General features: G+C 41.3%; 1 pseudogene; it reads right to left on the bottom strand.

Moving 5' to 3' along the window:
* The window catches only part of LOC123980713, a 37,240-nt pseudogene that overhangs the window by 7,274 nt on the left and 14,295 nt on the right, over positions 1–15,671 (bottom strand).

Genomic DNA, 15,671 nt, shown 5'->3' with positions numbered 1-15,671 from the left:
GTCTCAGTAGATGACAGGATCTGTCTCGTCTCTATCCTTTCTATTGGCCTCCATTTCTCCTCCTGTTTCCTCCCCTTTCTCTCTCTCCCTCTTTCTCTGCCTACATGAAGCTGACTGTGGAAATGTTGTCATCATTCATACTGGTGAACTGCTGATATCATTGCTGTCCATTCTGCAGCAACACACAGAGGCCAAAAGCTTGTCTATGGTCCCTTTCCTCATGAAGACATACAGGAACAAGTCTGCAAGAGGACTGACCCTAACTAAGATGAAAGACGGGTTGGTGAGTCTAAAGTCATAGTTTTCTAGAAACTGAGATTTTTCATTGTATACTTTCAAGAACCAAATGATTCTGGGCAGGAACAGCAGAGTGTAAATAAGCAGCACCAGAACCAAAATTCCCACAATTCGTCGTTTTTCATCAGAGGGGACCGAGATGGAAGCAGACAGGGCTTTGAGGGTCCCAACCAGGGAGAAGATTAACAGTGGGAAGGGAAGGAGGAAGAGGATGGCAAAGCCTAACTCTGGACTCTCAAGAAAATGCGAACAAATGAACATAAACAGAAGAGGAAATATCCAGACCAGGACACAGACCACCACAGAGGTCTTGATGGTTCTTCTGAAGCGGTACCACAGTGGGTGGGCGATGACCAAATACCTGTAATACAAGATGGACACAAAGTCTTTGAGGAGCTTCAGAGTTATAAACTAATATAATGTTCAGACAGAAGGAGCTCCACACATACTGGATAGACAGATAGATACCTTTCCAGGGCGATGCAGACCATGAAGTAAACACTGGCAAACAGAGCAGAGAAGTGAATAACAGAGAAGACGAAAAGTATCTTCTCATCCTCAGATCGTGTCACCTCAACGATCATGCAGCAGAACTGAATCAGGTCAGCAATGAGAAGGTTGATGACGTAGATCGGAGCAACATGATCACTTCTCACCTGCAGAAAAACAACCTACGTCAATGTAAGTAAGTAAACTTTATTTATATAGCATCCTTCACAGACAAGAGGGGTCACAAAGTGCTTCACAGTAAAAAAAATAGAATACTACAACAACAACAACACTTAAAATACAAAACTATATGGCTAGTTAAAAGCTTGTCTAAAAAGATGTGTCTTAAGGTGTTTTCTAAAAGTTTCCACAGAATCCAAGGCTCTCAAGTCTAAAGGTAGAGAGTTCCAGAGCCTTGGAACCACCACACAGAAAGCACGATCACCTCTAGTTTTATATCGTGTTCTGGGAACAGTTTAAAGGTCTTGGCCAGAAGACCTCAGAGAGCGACCAGAAATGTGTGTATGCAATAGATCCTGGATGTAAGAGGGAGCTTGACCATGCAAGGCTCTGTAAGTAATGGTTAAAATTTTAAAATGTACTCTAAAACCAATCGGAAGCCAATGAAGAGCCTTAAGCACAGGAGAAATGTGTGATCTCCTGTTGGTTTTAGACAAAAGCCTTGCAGCTGCATTCTGCACAACTTGCAGTCAGTCTATGGAGGATTTGTTTAGACAAGTGTAGAGTACATTGCAATAATCCAGACGAGAAGAAATAAAAGCATGAACAAGCATCTCCATCTCTTCTTTAGAAACCATAGATCTAATCTTAGCAATGTTCCCTGAGATGGAAAAAACAGGAACGAACCACAGATTTAACATTACTGTTAAAACACATAGATTTATCAAAAATGACACCCAAATTTCACACAACATTACCGTCAGAGGATGATAGAGCCCCAATGGCCTGCCTGATCTTAGGGGTAATGTTGTCTGGGGCAAAAATCAACACCTCAGTTTTGTCTGTATTTAGTTGCAAAAAGTTGTCTGCCATCCATTTGTTAATGGAGGCTAAGCAATTGTGCAACACGGACAGTTTGTCTAGCCTATGAGGACTAAAAGATAAATATAATTGGAGGTCATCAGCATAACAATGATAAGATATGTCTTCCAAGGTATCAATAATCTTTCCAAGAGAAAGCATATACACACTGAACAGCAGGGGGCCGAGCACAGAACCTTGGGGCCCACCACAGGACAAAGGAGCAGAGTCTGACATATATGTCCTAGGGCACAGAGAAACTCCTGTCAGAGAGATAGGAGGAAAACCATTTCAGAGCCGATCCAGTAATGCCCACAGTTGTTTTCAGTCTATCAGAGTGCAGTGATCAACAGTATCAAACGCTGCACTGAGATCTAATAGGACCAGCACAGAACATTTACCCCCAACAGCAGCCATCAAAATATCATTTGAGACCCTAAGGAGGGCAGTCTCAGTTGAATGGTTTTTATGAAAACCAGACTGAAATTTATCAAAGATATTATGGGAATCCAAAACATTATTTATCTGGTTCGCAACAACCTTTTCTATAATTTTAGAAATAAAAGGCAATTTAGAAATAGGCCTATAGTTTCTAAATGAGGCTGCATCAAGATTGTTCTTTTTCAAGATGGGCTGAACAACCGCATGCTTAAAACAGCTGGGAACCTGGCCCAGCTGAAGAGATGAGTTTAAAATTTAAACCAAACATGGGCCAAGTAGATGTATGGATTTTAAAAGCAAAGATGTGGGTAAAATATCAACAGGGCTTTGGGAAGGTTTCATCGTGCCCACTAACTTCATGATGTCATTCAGGGTAACGGGGCAGAAGGAGTCCAGTATTGAAAATCTGTGATGTTTAACTATACGGGGCTTTGCTGATGGAACAATGCCTGCCCTGACCGCTCTAAACTTGTCCACAAAGTGAGACAAAAAGTGGTTGCAGTCAACATTTGAAAACACAGGGACAATACATGCAGCAGGAGAAACAATGTTGTTAATGGTCTCAAACAGAGCTTTAGGATTTTTTTACAGGCAGATATCAGTAAAGTAAGAGGATCTACTGTAGCATCCTTGATCATTCCGTTTAAGTCTATTAAGAGCTCTTTAAGATGCAGGCGGTGGACTAGCTGAGTCGCTTTCCATTAACGCTCAGTTCTCCGACAGACACGCCTCAAGTTGCGAATGGCGTCATTCATCCATGGGGATGTATTAACAGAGGGAATTTCTCTAGTGTTAAGAGGCGCCACTTTGTCCAACAGCAGGGGGCAGTAATGATTAAACGCCTGTGCACTAGCGTCCACGTCATTTGAAATAAGAACCAAGCTTGCGTCAGTTGCGGCTGAAAATTTCTCAACAGTAAGCTGGTTAATCAAACTTGAGCAGGATGCTCGTTTAGCAGGCAGAGGATCCTCATCACCAAAAAGATCAAATAAGATGCATTTGTGATCACTAACAAATACATCTTCGATGCAAACATTATTAATGTTTAAACCTTGAGAAAGAACAAGATCGAGCGTATGTCCCTTGCTGTGCGTAGGACCAGAGACATGCTGAGTGAAATTAAAAGATTCAGTAATATTTACAAATTCAGAAGCATTTTGCTATGACACAGGACAGAGCTCATTCAAGTGATAGTGTATAGTTTTTTTTCAGATGAACCTGCCTCCCTGCCCTTTTTTCCTCACTTTCTCTGCCGTCTATTTGTAGGTCGTAATAGGGCCTCTCCCTGCCGCATGCAGACAGCAGTTGCAGTCAGACACACGAAAGGGGCTGCAAACTCACCTGTACCACTCCAGGTACATCCGTCACCACGCTCCGCCATTGAGGATCGGACCAACAGCATTGTTTGGCGATTGTACACCCATGCAGTTGACACAACGTTTGTTGACAAACTTAGTAGCAATATAGCGCAGGAAACAAACAAAATGAGTCGGGACGAACAACCAGCCGCAGTGGCGAAGCCAAACACAGGCACCATACCGGAACCGGAATGTAATGTCCCCAAAAGTGATGGAAACACCATAATGTGTATTTACATTAGAGCCTCCACCACACAGTGAGGATCCGTAGCAGTCGTTCAATGAGCAAGGACTCATTCAAAATGATGAAATAATTGAAGCTGTTATCAGTTAAGGATTCTGCTCTTGTTTTGATTCCATTTCGTGTGTGCTACTGTTTTGCCCATGTTTGTTCTCTGTTCTTTTGATCCTATTTAAGTCTGTTTTTGGTTCTGTGTTTTTCTGCGTAGCCTTTTTTATTATTCATTCACGTGTCCTAGTTTACTCATTATCTGGTTTCATGGTTTTGGGTTCTGTGTTTCTATAAGCTTTATTTAATCTTGTCATGTTTGGGGTTTTGGTAGCAAAGTTTGTTATGTTTATCTGCATGTTTTTTTACTTGCTTCAGACCCAAACAGGAGACAGGACTACACTAAAACATGGAGACATAGGACTCCATGTTTTAGTGTAGTCCTGTATCCTGTTTGGTCCAGTCTCAGTCCATGCCCTGATTTTGCAGTCTTTCTATGTTTTGTGTTTTACTCTGGTAGATCTGCCCTAGTGTGTTCCCGTTTGCTATACATCCTGTTTTACTTTGTGATATTCTGTACTCATGTGTCTTTGCTACCTGATGTGTTTCAGCTGTGCTTCCCTCCCTGCTTGTTTGCCTGTATTTATAAGCCCTCAGTTTTGTTTAGTCCTTGCTGGTCCTTGTCGTCCAAAGTTGATTGTTCTGCTGTGCCTTGTGTTCTGAGTTCTGAAATCCAAAAAAGACGAAGTAATAATCCAAACCAGGGATTATTACTTTTTTGGATTTCAGCCTTGTCTCCACTTTACCTGGATCTGTGAGTCAGCCTGAGTATTTTTGTTTGAGAATAAATCTTTTGTTAAACTGCATCCTCAGCTTGTTTCTGTGTTTGGGTCCTTAACCTAAGTCTGCACTCAGCATACCCCACCCCATGACAGAAGTTTTTACAGAATTACAATCACAAAGTTATATATAGCAACAAATACAGTATATAATCTGGTTATAACAGAAACAGGTAATAATTTAATTATTAGGTTTTAATAAAACAGATAAATAATAGAACTACCCACCAGGCTGACTGATATGTCTCCTGCTGCTACCAGTTACTGCTCAACACCCTTTGCTACAACTGTTACTACTTGTCCTATTGTTATTACCAACATTAAAGTTAGTATAAATATATGTACCACTATTTATTTTTACCTTTACTCTCTGTATTTCTGTGTGGATATTGAGTCGTGGTTCTGCTTGAGGTTTCTAAGTTTTTCTTTTTCTCTGTCGCCAAATGCTGCTCATGTGGGAAATTGTTGGGTCACTGTAAATAACATCACAGAGTCTAGACCTGCTGTATATGAAAAACACAATGAGATAACTGTGGTTGTGAATTGGCGCTATATAAATAAAATTTAATTGAACTGAATAAACACCAAAGAAAACAGATTTCAGTTAAAAAGAAGTCGATACAGATTTGTGTTTCTCAGGTCCAACACGAGTTCATACATTTTGGTATTTCCAAGTGAATATAAGAGTCCTCTCCGGGAACCATCACCTTATCGTGGTGGAGAGGTTTGCGTGCCCCGATGAGACTGGAGCTGTGTTGTCTGGAGCCTAGTGCTCCTGGTAGGGTCTCCCAAGGCAAAGTGGTTCCAGGTGAGGGGCCAGACTAAGAATAGTTCATAAAGACGCCTGATGAAAAAAGGAGGAAGAGGAGGAGAGACCCTGCCCGGAGGAAGCCCGGGACTCCCGTCTGGAGCCAGGCCCAGAGGGAGGGCTCACCAGCGATCGCCTGATGGCCAGGTTTGCCTGGTGGAGGTTGGGGACACTGAACATGAGTGGCCAATGTTCAAAGCCTCTATTGCTGAAGCCGCAGAGGGAGGCTGTGGTCTCAAGGTCTTAGGTGCCTCAAGGGGCGGTAACCCTCGAACACCGTGGTGGACACCGGTGGTCAGGGAAGCCGTCTGATTCCGGGATTTGTTGTCTCGGAGGACACCGGAGGAAGATGCAAGGCACCGACGGGCACGAAGGGCTGCAACTTCTGCTGTGGCAGATGCAAAGCAGCAGGTGGGGGAGAAGTTCGGAGAAGACATGGAAAAGGACTTTTGGTTGGCACCAATGTGCTTCTGGAGAACTGTCCGCCACCTCAGGCGGGGGAAGCTGGGAACCGTCCAAGCTGTGTATAGTAAGAATGGGACCCTGTTGACCTCAACTGGGGAGGTAATTAGGCGGTGGAAGAAACACTTTGAGGAACTCTTAAATCTGACTGACATGCCCTCTCTAGTAGAGGCAGAGCTGGAGGCTGATGGGGGATTCAATTTGTCAATTTCCCTGGTGGAAGTCACTGGGGTAGTCAAACATTTCCACAGTGGCAGAAATGCTAAAAGCTTTGGGTGTGGTCTTGGATGACACGTCGCTTTAACATTGCGTGGAAGTCGGGTACAGTGCACAAGGCGTGGCAGACTGGGGTGGTGGTTCCCCTGTTCAAAAAGGGGGACCAGAGAGTGTGTGCCAATTACAGGGGTATCACACTTCTCAGCCTCCCCAGTAAAGTCTACTCCAAGGTGCTGGAATGGAGGGTTTGGCTGATAGTTGAAACTTGGATCGAAGAGGAACAATACGGTTTTCATTCTGGTCGTGGAACAACGGACCTGCTCTTTACTCTCACAAGGATCTCAGTGGTGTGCCAACTCCAGGTAGGGAATGAGTCCTTACCCCAAGTGAAGGAGTTCAAGTACTTCGGGGTCTTGTTCACGAGTGAGGGGAGATTGGAGCAGGAGATTTGCCGGAGAATCAGAGCAGCGGGGGCGGTATTGCACTCGCTTTACCGCACTGTTGTGACGAAAAGAGAGCTGAGCCGTGAGGCTGGGTCATGACTGAAAGAACAAGATTGCAGGTACAAGCAGCTGAAATGCGTTTCATCAGGTGGGTCGATGGTATCTCCCTTAGAGATAGGGTGAGAAACTTGCCATCCACGAGGAGCTCAGAGTAGAGCCGCTGCTCCTTTGCGTCGAAAAGAGCCAGTTGAGGTGGTTTGGGCATCTGGTAAGGATGGAAGCCTCCCTAGGGAGGTGTTCCAGGCACGTCCAGCTGGGAGGAGGCCTTGGGGAAGACCCAGGACTAGGTGGAGAGATTATATCTCCACACCGGCCTGGGTACGCCTCGGGATCCCCCAGTCAGAGCTGGTTAATGTGGCTCGGGAAACTTAAGAAGTTGAGAGCCATCGCAACCTTTATGTCCTCTAGACATGCAAACAATGGTCTGAGAGTGTCATCCTTCCTCAAAGGTACATAGATCTGGCTGTCATCTGCATAACAATGGAAAGAGGTGCCATGTTTCCTAAGTATTGAGCCAAGTGGGAGGAGATAAAGGGAAAAGAGAAGAGCGCCTAGAATTGAGCCTTGCGGGATTGGAATTGGAAGATTGGAATGTTTCAAGAATGTTGTGCTCATCCAGCACAGCTGTTAACTGGTTGTAAACTACCTTTTCAAGGAGTTTCGATAAAAAAGGGAGCTTGGAAATAGGTCTAAAATGTGCTGGATCTGCATGATCCAGTCCAGGTTTTTTAATTTGTGGTTGCACTACTGCGTGCTTAAGATTTTCAGGAACCATTCCTGAGGTAAGGCTACTGTTCACAATTGTAAGTACAGATGGGCCAGAAAAACTTCTTTAAAGAGTCGGGGGGGTAAAGCGTCATTTGGCGAGCCTGAGGGTTTCAACTGCCCAACAATTTCTTGTAATGCAGACAGCGTAATGGGTTCAAATTTAGTAAAAGAAAAAGGGGCAGTGCAGTCAGCAAAGAATAACGGATCGTAAGATGAGAGGATATGAGATCTGATAGTATTCAATAATATAAGCTACCGATGAAATTTATAAAATTTCTAGAACAAGAGGAAATGTTTTTGTAAAAACTTCACAACACCATAAATGTCAAAATCTTCACATTGTTGTATAAGTGCAACAAATAACTTGTAGCAGTGCATACATATATAAATGGACACAATCAACAGGACACAATATTTAATGGACCTGATAATATGTGTGCATATTTTTACGTATGCAGGACTGTTAAGGGTTGGACAGGGGAACCCTCAGAAGAATCTGAAGTAAAAATAGTCTGTATAGACACTAAATGGGTAACAACATATTGCAAATCACAAAAAACTGTTAAGTAGGAATTCATCATTAAGTCCCTTTGGAGCTAATGTTTTCAGAGGATAAATTCAGTAACCTTCACGCTGTTTTTTTAATTTATCGTGGTAACTGCCCCTAGGTGGTAGGGTGGTTAAAGGGAAAGGTTTTACCTGTGTGGGGGTGAGTAAATTGGTGCATTTTGGTAGTATTATTGCATTGTGCGCAACCGCCACATCGATAATTCCCCTTTGGAAGAGGGTGTAAGCGTGTCTGTATGTGCTGAGTAGGCTTAGTTTTGTACTCAGAATTGGTGCGGACCAAGTAATCCCTTATATTTTCCCCCCTTTTAATAACAAAAAGAGGTAGACCTCGAAAGATAAATTAAAGTTCAGGGTCTAACTTTAAGATATGCCAGTGTCCTAAAAAACAATCAAATAGCAAAGGAGTGGACTGAGTGTTGAGTAATAAATCTTACAGAGAATTTCTTAAGAGCCAGTTCATATGCTTGATCAATCCAATGTAAAGGGTACCCCCGCTGGGCAAATCTGTTTTTCACATCTACCGTCTTATTCAATTCAATTTCAATTCAATTTTATTTATATAGCGCCAAATCACAACAACAGTTATCTCACAGCGCTTTTCATAAAAGAGCAGGTCTAGACCGTACTCTGTCTTATCAATATAGTCCTCCAAGGAATTGCAGATCCTTCTCAGTCACAAGAACTGACTAATAGGCAGTAGGATGAAAACTTGTAGCAAGTAACAAAGTGTTTTTGTCAGTGTCTTTTCGATAAATAGTTGTAATGATAGAGCCACTATAGTTTAAAACCCACATATCTAGGAAATTCACTTTTTCCTTCCTTTTATCGAAAAGACATTTCGATAAACACACATTTCAGTTAAAAATCCAGGTTAGTAAGGACGTTTAAAACCAGGTTAAACTTTAAAAGACAACACTCTCACTCTGCTGCTGAGTGTTTCCATTACAGCACCATTCCAAAGCTCGTCGAGCTGCTCAATTTCAAGCACCGCCGTGACGCATTTAGTTACTCTGGATGACATAGCCCTGGCCTCCAGCACCACTGTAAGAAATCTGAGTTAACCAGGAAAAGAGATCATATTTCTCCTGTTTTAGCTTCTCTGCATTGGCTTCCTGTAAATTTAATAATAGAATTTCTTCTCACCTACAAAGCTCTTATTATATCCAAAGACTGAGTGCTGTAATAAAATCAAAGGTGCTTCAACAAAGTGTTAGTTTAAGGGTGTGCATACTTATGCAACCAGGTTATTGTAAGGTTTTTATTTTTCATTTTCCCCCCTCAATGATTTCAGTTTGTTTTTCAATTGAATTGTTCACATTACAGGTCACATTAAAGTTAGAAAACATTCTGACATGATTTATCGCATGGTGTTCTTGAGGTGTTCTAATCTGTTTTTAAGACATTTCATAGCACTGAATCCACACTTTTAAGAGTTTTTAATGATCTTTTCATCTCAACTGATTCTGGAGATCTTACAGCAGCATTTGACACAGTTGACCACAGCGTCCTTATTTCTCGCCTCGAGCATGGCATGGGGATTAAGGGCACTGCTTTAGAATGGTTTAGGTCACACTTGTCAGACAGAGATTTTAGAGTCACTGTTGGTGGCTGTATTACACCTTCTGTGTCCCTCACATGTAGAGTTCCCCAAGGTTTGATTCTCAGGCCAATTCTTTTCTGACTCCATTTGTCTACCATTGGATCTATCTTAAAAAGACATAATATCAGCTTCCATTTTTACGCAGATGATTTGCAAATCTACCTTCCCATAAAAAGAAAAGATGGTAGCTCTTTAACAAAATTGGTTGACTGTTTTAATGATATTAAAGCCTGGATGGCCTAACATTTTTTAAACTTCAACGAGAGTAAAACTGAGGTAATAATTTTTAGACCCAGTGGCGCATCTGATGTCTCTCAAATACACCTGGGCACCTTGGAACCTTATGTTAAGTCACAAACTTAAGAAATTGTAACAAACCTGTGTGTTAAAATGGATTGTGATTTTAAAATGGAGAAGCATATCAATTCTGTTGTGAAAGCAAGTTCAACTTAGGCTTCTTACTAAACTTAAGCCCTTTTTATCCTTCACAGAATTTGAGAAGGTTATACATGCATTTATCACAACACGCCTTGATTATTGTAATGCTTTGTATGTAGGTGTTAGCCAGGCCTCCCTCTCTCGTCTACAACTGGTTCAAAATGCTGCCGCTCATCTCCTTACTGGAACTCGTAAGCAAGATCGAATCACCCCTGTTCTTGCCTCCCTTCACTGGCTCCCAGTTAATTTTAGGATTGATTCCATTATTTGTTTTTAAAGCCCTACAAGGACTAGCTACAGCCTATATCACTGATCTTTTGAAGCCGCATGCTCCTTCAAGGTCATTAAGGTCCGCCAACCAGTCGCTTCTTGTTGTCCCTAAAACACGGCTCAAGAACAGAGGTGATCAAGCTTTCTCAGTCGCAGCCCCGAGACTGTGGAATGAAGTAGGTGTCAGACTGGCCCCCAGCCTTCCGGTTTTTAAATTGCGACTTAAAACACATTTTTATTCCTTGGCTTTTAATTCAACATGAGAGCTGTATGTTGTATTTGTCTGGTGTTGTATTTTGTGTAATTTATTCTTTCATGTCAATGTACAGCACTTTGGACAACCTTTTTTTTTTAAATGTGCTTTAGAAATAAAGTTGGATTGGATTGGAATTACATTCAGCCTATACAGGACCCTTCACAACAAGATCATGATTACTGCCGGACAGCCAGCAGAAAAGATGTGCAGGAGAATCAATTGTATCAATACTGGAAGGACATGCCAGTAATTCATTTACAATGTCTGTTTGAGATCAAGTTCTCATGACAGTTATGAAATTAAAAACAAACCGTGTAATAGATGATCTAAGCAGTCAGTTTCATGTATCACTAAGCATGGTTAACAAGATCGTCTCATATTGGATCGACAAGCTGTAATAAGTTTTGTGACCTCTGATTCTTTGGCTTCCAAGAGAAACTATTCGGGCAACCATGCCTGCAGCATTTAAACATTTCCCCAACACAACATGTATTATAGACTGCAGTGAGAGCCTTTTACAAAAAACCTTGAATCCAGAGGGGAATCATACAGCCACTATTATTCACACAACACTGTGAAATACCTGGTAGCTGTTGCCCCATGTGGACGAATCATGTTAATTTCTGCAGCATATGGAGGACGATGCAGTGACAAATTTATCAGCATGGACTCAGGAATAATAAATATTAAACTACATCCCTGCCTGGAGATGACGTCATGGCAGATAGAGGTTTTACCATAAAAGAGTTACTGTTTGAGAGAAAGGTGAAATTGGTAATGCCTTCTTTTACAAAAAAGTGTGGACAGCTAATTGAGGAACATGTGAAAAGCACAAGACAAATGGCACATGTGAGAATTCACATTGAAAGAGCAATTCAGCATTTGAAAGTTTACAAAATACGGTCACAGGTGGTTCCTATAACAGTGGCTCCAAAAATTCTATAGTCAATCTGAGGGAGGATCTCATTCGAAATTAAAAATATCTACAAGACCGTCAAATGAAAAGGTGCCATAATGGCTGAAACACTGATCTCTACAACATCTGTATAGAGTTAGTTAGATTGTATGTGAAGATCTGTGTTGTACAGAAGATGAATACTTGTGCATTGTATAATACAAACTGTTGAAAAATATTAAATTACTTACAGCATTTAATGTCATCAACTCTTTAAATGACATGTTGATATGTGAATGTTTTCAGAAGACTGATAATTGCTTTACACAGTCCAATGATATCCCAATTGTCATTCTACTCCATTTATGGTCATGTCTCATGTGCAGATGTTCACTGAACCTTGTCCGTTACCACAATTTATCTTTTATTTAGCTTAAACCATCCTGCAGCATATTAATCTAAAAGCCGAGGTAGCATACCTGTCTGAGAAGTATAAACCATCTCTACCTTAACTTTCTCCCTCACAAATGCCTTCTCATACTGCACTCTAAAGGAAACATGCTCTCAGTGAGTGAGGGCTGGGTTGGCACTGGACATTTTTCTTCTAGTAGCACACATGAGTCAGTGACCCCATCAGGACTGGCAGAGAGCCATGGTTCTTGGACACTTACCACAGTGCCCCTGTGAGTAATATCCATGCCCTGTTCTTTCAGCTGATGGCAAGCTCTAAATTCATTTGCTCTACCATAGTTGGTCGCATAGTTACCACGAAATGAGGGTTATATGTGTTCACATAGAAATTTGTCACTGCTTGTGGCTGCATGGAAAGGAACATTTTTTGCAGTAAATCTGATTTTTCTACAATTGTGCCACAAATCAGATGCACTTTGCTCTCTTGTTTCTATCACTAACATCACTAACTTCAACATATGCCTGGTATAATGTCTTGCATGACAGCTACATTGTAACTGTGTCTGATGTGGCTGAAATATCTCGTCGTCAGTGCGCTGTCCCTGCAGGTTGTTCTGCTGATAGTGAGGCATTAAAACACTTCTCAAGTAAAATGTTCTTGAGGACTAGAATAGGTTGGATGGGGGCTTTGTCTACACTGTCTCTGAAGTCTGTGTGACAGATGATGTGATGTATTTCAGAGTGATGTAGTGATTTCTCTGCCTTCTGCCTGAAATTAATCTGACTGAGACATTTACGCTCAAGGTTCTTTGATGTCCCTGCGTTCCACCTGCACTAGGGCTGAACAATTAATTGTATTTGCAATATTAATGCGATGTAATAAAATGAGATTTTCTAATCGCAAAGGCTGCGATTACACTCCGGTCACATGACACCCAAGAGGAAAGCAGTCTGCAGACGAAGTTGATGCTTCGTCTCCACTTTATGCTGTACCTTGCCTTCTTGTTGTAAAATGGCCTTAAGCTTGACAGAAGCTGACACTACATAAACTTTAGTGTCACACAGGGAATGAAAGTAGCATCCGCCACCCACAGGTAACGTGGTGGTGGTGGGTGAAATCATCGGGCCATCCGCGGCTTTGACGGACATGAAAAACGCACAACAGAATGTGTAGTAAGGTAAGCGTATTGTGGCGATTGGCACCTGTGTCACACACACAGCCACCAGTCAGCTTAGGAAATATCTGTGAAAAGGCATTTCAAACTAAACGCACAAGTCCGAAAAAGAGGTGCAGTCTGTCCTGAGTTACTGCCTGGTTATAACAAGTGCGCTGCTCACCAGCATCGAAGGCTGCGGGGGAACTCCGCTGATGTCAGAAAATTACTAAGCTTGTCTATTAAACATGACAGCCGTCACTTGGTTTTATTTTCGTTTGGCCAACTATTGAATTGAACCTCAAACTGAGTATTTTTTGTTTGCTTACTGGGATACAGAAAGATGGACTTCTGTGAGACTTGTACTGAGATCAGGACGCATTAATTGGTGGTTGAACTGTGGGTTTTGTATTGAGCGCTTACTGTATAACACACTGGTTAGTTTAGTTTTTCTTGTGGTCTGTAGGTAGGCCGACCTGATGATATTATATCATATTATTTAATGCCATGACTTGACTAAAATTATCTTTCTCATATTATTATAATTTGATATATCTTCTCCACCATTGCTCATAATAATAATTCTACCTAATTCATCATAACACAAGAAAGAACAGTGTATGTTCTATCTATCTAATATTGTGTTGGTCAGACTATACACTGATTTACTGCTTGTCTATTTTGAATAATACAGAAGGTAAAGAGTTTAAAAATCAATCGTATATTAAATTGCAATCGCAATATTGGTTAAAAATCGCAATTACATTATTTTCCAAAACCATTCAGCCCTAATCTGCGCTGCTCAGCTGTACATGCAAGCCCTGTCTTTCTACTAACCACTGCATTCTGCACCTGTAATAATGATATCAATAGTGTCTTCATTATTTCTCCACTTACTATTGACATTACAATTAAGCTTGAACATAAGTATATTTAATTAGATGCAAGTCATTGCACATAATATAAGCAGCCTATAGTACATTGTAGAAGCTCCAGTAAGGGTAGGTATGAAAAATGTTTACAGGTAGTGGTGCACAGTAATTATGTACATTTACTCAAGTACTGTACAGTACAATTGTATTTTTAGCTTCCTCAGAATAGCTGCTGCATGTCTCCACGACTTTCTGTCAGCATTGGAAGAAAGGTGAATAAAACCAAAATAGACATAGATCAGTGCTGTTTAAGATTTTAAAGAAGGAATCTGTTAAACGCTGATGTTCTCTCTAACACGTCATCATCATCATCATCTTTATTGTTATTATCATCATTATTATTTTTATTAATATTATTATTATTGTCATTAACCTGACCAGTTTAAGAGAGGGCTGGAATGGAGCCACACATGGAAACTGCATGTGTTTAGGGTCCAATCAGCTTCATGGACATTTGAATTCTGGAGTCAATTATTCCTGTCAGGTTATAGATCATTCCAAGCCTTTGTCCCAGCCCCCTGACACCTAGCCCCCAAACCACATCCAGATCCTTTACAGACAGACAGACAGTAGGACAGACACACCACACAGACAGGAAATAAATAACTCTCAGTCAGAATGTACATACCATAGAATAAAGAGCATAGATGGCCACCAGGGTCAGAGGAAGGCCGACAGCAACGACTATTGATGTCACCACGGATGCGAGGAATTTTATGTTGCTGTAATCGTAGCTTTGGTCCTGTGAGCTGCTGTTAATGTGGAGACCTTCCATTCTTCAGAGTGAAACCTGTTTGAGAGATCAGGTTATTAAAGGGAGCAGGTTTTTAATATCTACCTAACATTGTTCAGTGACATCACTAAAGCTGTGAGGTGAAGTTCACACAAACACAGTGTACCTATAGTTTACCCACAATCATATCAAATCACAAACTGCTGTCTTTACTGCTCTGTTAACTCTTGTAGGGTTAAAGCCTTTAGATCGCACAACGGAAATTTGAATTTGATTTCCATCAGATTAATTCTCTAGGAGGAGTTTGTTAAAGTACGGAGCCTTTCATTCAAAATGGCCGACTTCCTGTTGGGTTTAGGGCATTTTTTGTAAGCCTGGGCAATTTTGCCACACCCCTTTATGAACATCATATTACCATGTTAATACATTTCACATATTTTATAGAGACCAACAAATACTATTTCTGCTGGCAGGAGGCTGACTTCCTGTTAGTCTTCAGTGGAAGGCTCCTGGTTAGGACACAAACTGCTGCGTGTCAGACTTTATGTCACGTCTTTAAGTGTTAAAACCAAAAGTCGTCTTATCATTCTAAATATTTCGTAATAACAGTACATAAAGTATTTCCAGAACATTTTCAAATTTCCAAACTTCCAAGCAGTATATTTAAACATTAGATACAGAAGTGAGGTTATCCCCGGAGAGTGAAGGCAGCATCCTCTTCTTTTCTTAAGCTTTACTCCAGGACAAGGCTCAGTCCCCCCTGCACAGGGCAGCAGCCTGCTTTTGCTGCTTTGTTACTCAGTTTCAAGACACCTTTAATATCTCAGAGACACTTTAGCTTCTTGTAGTTTAACTCAATAAAACAAACATGGCACCATCTACCAGCCAGTTACTGGTAAAATATGCAAATGTCTGCTAGATTTACTTCATCAGCAGCTAAAAACAATGGTAATCTACTGAG

This window comes from Micropterus dolomieu, linkage group LG12 (assembly GCF_021292245.1).
Source record: "Micropterus dolomieu isolate WLL.071019.BEF.003 ecotype Adirondacks linkage group LG12, ASM2129224v1, whole genome shotgun sequence".
NCBI lineage: Eukaryota > Metazoa > Chordata > Actinopteri > Centrarchiformes > Centrarchidae > Micropterus > Micropterus dolomieu.
The sequence above is the reverse complement of the archived record's forward strand: the minus strand, read 5'-3'. Positions and strand labels throughout refer to the sequence as shown.